Source organism: Brassica oleracea, chromosome C3, assembly GCF_000695525.1.
Source record: "Brassica oleracea var. oleracea cultivar TO1000 chromosome C3, BOL, whole genome shotgun sequence".
In the NCBI taxonomy this organism is placed as follows: domain Eukaryota; kingdom Viridiplantae; phylum Streptophyta; class Magnoliopsida; order Brassicales; family Brassicaceae; genus Brassica; species Brassica oleracea.
Window position 1 is genome coordinate 27,120,937 of NC_027750.1, and position 4,639 is coordinate 27,125,575.

Genomic DNA, 4,639 nt, shown 5'->3' on the forward strand with positions numbered 1-4,639 from the left:
CCTACGTGGTATTTACGACGATTTCATCCTACGTGGTTTTTACGACGAATTCATCCTACGTGGTATTTACGACGATTTCATCCTACGTGGTTTTTACGACGAATTCATCCTACGTGGTATTTACGACGATTTCATCCTACGTGGTTTTTACGACGAATTCATCCTACGTGGTATTTACGACGATTTCATCCTACGTGGTTTTTACGACGAATTCATCCTACGTGGTATTTACGACGATTTCATCCTACGTGGTTTTTACGACGAATTCATCCTACGTGGTATTTACGACGATTTCATCCTACGTGGTTTTTACGACGAATTCATCCTACGTGGTATTTACGACGATTTCATCCTACGTGGTTTTTACGACGAATTCATCGTACTTGGTATTTACGACGATTTTGTCCTACGTGGAATTAACGAGTCCCGCGTTCTTTTTTTTTATATTTCGTCGTTATTTCCTCGTTGACCTACGAGTCCTTTACGACGATTTTTTGTTTGTGGAATTAACGAGTGTTATGTTTAAATCCCTAGAATCCGAAACCCCCAAACCCCATATTCCTTATTTTCTACTTCATATATTCCAAACCTCATCTTTATTTCTATTCCAAACCACAATTCCCACATTTGCTTATTCATAAAACAAACTCCCAGCATTCCCTTATTCATAAAACAAACCTCACATTATCTTATTCATAAAACAAACTCCCTCATCTTATTCATAAAACAAATACATCAATCGGATACATCGACATTCTCGTCATCACTAGAAACATCATCATTTTCATTAAACTCGTCTTCAACAGCTTCGTCTGTGGCATCATCGGTAAGATCTTCGTACTCGTGATTATGCGGATCAATGAGAAGGATGTCATCAATTTCTTGTTCAGGTTCCTCGACTTCATTTATCTGTTCTTCTTGCAATGGTGGTTCTTCTCCACTGATGATTCGTCCTCGAGGTGTAACTTTGATCACTGCTAACCAATTTATACCTGAATCTCTCATCCGAGGGTATGGAAGGAAGCTAACTTGGTCTGCTTGTGAAGCTAAGATGAAAGGCTCGAATTTGTTGTACCTTCTTCCACCGTTGACATCAACTACACCGAATTTGTTAGACCGAACACCTCTGTTGACGACGGGGTCGAACCATTCACATTTGAAGAGGACGCATTTCAGCTTCAGTATCCCTGGAAATTCGACTTCAATAATCTCCGTCAAGATCCCGTAGAAATCTGTTTCCCCTTTCACACATATTCCATAGTTACTGGTCGCCCGCTGTCTACCATAGTCATATGTATGAAAAGTATAGTCTCGTGTGAAATACATCTGTGATGTGGTGACCTTTACAAGTGGAGATTGAATTACTTCGTGTAACCACTTAGGATAATCTGCATCGTCGTCGTCATAATCAACCTGCAAAAATAAAGAGAATGTTAATGAAATACAGATAATGTATGAAATTTTTTTTAGTTAATACCTGATTCCGCAACCACTTAATGAAGTGTTGATCTTTCCTTTTGTCTACGTCACTTGTGGATATACCAGGAAATGTTTCTTCGACTTGAGAAACAAATAGGCTGTAAAATCACATTTTATAGGAATGAATCTCTCGCAATTATACAATTAATTATACTTATATGTGTTTCGAAGTGTCAATATATGTTACCTTTCAAAATAACGCATCAATGGATCTTCGCAATTGAGTAGAATATAGGTGTGTGCACTATGAGCGTCTTGTTCACTCGACCACCAAACCTCTTTAGACTTTCCACCGAGTCGCCCAATCTGGCTAAAGATGTCTGGAACACCAGCAACTGCATATGTTGGCGCAACACCACCATCATCATATCTTCTTGGAGCTCTTCTCCGTGTACGTACTTTTGACGCAAAGTAGTACGATGTGAAGTGAGAAACTTCTTCCGTCAAACTTCCAGCAATTATAGAACCTTCAACTTTGGCGAGGTTCTTTGCTTTTCCCTTCAAATATTTCATGGCTCGCTCATACTGATACATCCATCCGTAATGTACAGGTGCACGAAGCAATGCCTCATATGGGAGGTGGACAGCTAGATGCTCCATGACGTCAAAAAATCCGGGAGGAAATATCTTCTCCAAGTTGCACAATAAGATGGGAATGTTCTCCTGAAGCTGTTCCACGACTTCTTCTTTAAGAGTGTGTGCGCTCAGATCCCTGAAAAATGTTCCAATGCCTTTTATATTCGAAAAAAAATTAAACACATTGTTAGTCATATATTATTTTGTAAATTATTGTGATATAATACACTACGTACCTGCAAGTGCTTCATGTACGTTTGTTGGAAGTAGCTCCGCAAATGCAAAGGGCAGTAGTCGTTGCATAAATACATGACAATCATGACTCTTCATCCCGGAGAACTTTTGACCCTTTTCAACACATCTAGAGAGATTCGAAACATACCCATCGGGGAACTTCACTTCTGATGCCACCCAGTTGAACAACACCGACTTTTTTTCTGAAGATAATCTGAATATCGGAACGGGAACTTGTCCATTGCTTTTAATATGTAACTCGCTTCTTGAGCAAATATCCGGCAAGTCCAACCTCGATTTTATGTTGTCTTTTGTCTTCCCTGGGACATTCAATATTGTATTCATGATGTTCTCAAAGAAATTCTTCTCTATATGCATCACATCGAGGTTGTGGCGCAGAAGAAGATCCTTCCAATATGGCAACTCCCAAAATATACTCTTCTTGTGCCAGTTGTGATGAACACCGTAAGAATCTGGCATATTACGAGGGACATGCCAATTACCACCCCAACGAACTGTTTCGTTAGCTCCGTAGTAGTCGATTTGCGCTTCAATTTGTTCTCCAGTTAGATATGGAGGAGGAGTGTCTCTCACAACCCTTTTGTGCCTAAACAAATTCTTGTTTCTTCGGTAAGGATGGCCAATGTGAAGAAATCGACGGTGACAATCAAACCAACTTGTCTTCCTACCATTCTTCAGTTGAAACGCATCTGTCGTTCCATTACAATATGGACAAGCTAATCTCCCATGTGTAGTCCATCCAGACAACATCCCATAGGCAGGGAAATCACTTATGGTCCACAAAAGCATCGCTCGCATCGTAAAATTCGTCTTCGTTGAACAGTCATACGTCCTCACCCCTGTTGACCACAAATCCTTCAACTTTTTTATCAGTGGTTGTAGGAAAACATCCAGGGACCTTTTTGGATGGTTCGGACCAGGTATTAATATGGTCAAGAATAGTAACTCCCGTTGCATGCACATCTCCGGTGGCAGGTTGTATGGAGTAAGAAAGACTGGCCACAATGAATATTGTCTCCCTGACATTCCGAACGGACTAAATCCATCTGTGCATAATCCGAGATACACATTCCGGATATTGCTAGCGAAATCTGGATGTACTTTGTTGAAATGTTTCCAGGCTCTTGCATCTGATGGATGAGTCATCTCACCATCCGTCTGAGTATGCTCGGCATGCCATCTCATCTTTCCAGCAGTCTGCTCTGATTGATACAATCTTTTCAATCTGTCTGTAATTGGTAGGTACCACATCCTTTGGTACGGTACCCTATTACGTCCTCGTCCTTGCGGCTTGAATCGTGGCTTCTTGCATAATCGACATTCTTCTAGCTTCTCATCATCTCCCCAATAGATCATGCAGTTGTCGATGCAAACATCTATCATCTCCGAAGGCAACCCAAGACTATAAACCAGTTTCTGAATCTCATAATAAGAATGAGCAGACACATTGTCTTCCAGCAAATACTCTTTAAGCAAGTCCGCCCATTCGTTCATGCAACTTTCAGGTAGATTGTGATCAGTTTTAATATTCATCATTCTAGCAGCTAACGACAATTTAGAGAGACCTTCTCTACAACCACTGTAAAGTGGTTGATTCGCTGCGTTTAACATTTCGTAAAACTTTTTTGCATCTATATTAGGTTCTTCATCTTCATCATGAGCTACGAATGCATCAGCTACCATATCATGAACCCTATCATAATCTACCATCTCCTCCTGATGGTAACTATGTTCATTATGCAAATGATGATCAACCGGTTCTTTTTCCTGAAAATTGCTATTACTACTACTAGCTTCATTCTGATCATAATTAAAACCTTCTCCATGTTGAAACCAGATATAGTAATTTGCCGTGAAACCTCTATTTATTAAATGCTTCCAAACATTTTCACGGTTTGCCAGTTTTGAATTGTTGCATTTCCGACAAGGACAGAACATCTTACCACTTTCTTGGGCGAGCGGTGTTGAATCTGCTTGATGCATAAATGTCTCCAGACCCGCAAGGTATTCTTTCGTCACTCTCCCGTTAGCATCTCTATGCATATACATCCACTTCCGCAACTCGTAAATAGTCCTGGAGCCAGCCATTTTTTTTTTCTTTCACGTTTTTTGTTGTTGGTGTGTTTAAAATGATGTTCAAACATCCATATTTATAGGAAATTTCGAATCTGGTAGTTGCAAGTTTCCTATGAATTTACGACGAAAATTAATTAGGTGGCAAAAAAAAACGTGTAACACCTACAAAGTTGGTGGGTTCAAAAATTTTCTCGCTAAATACACGTAAACTATTTCCTCGTAAATAACACGCAAAGTTTACGTCGTATTTACG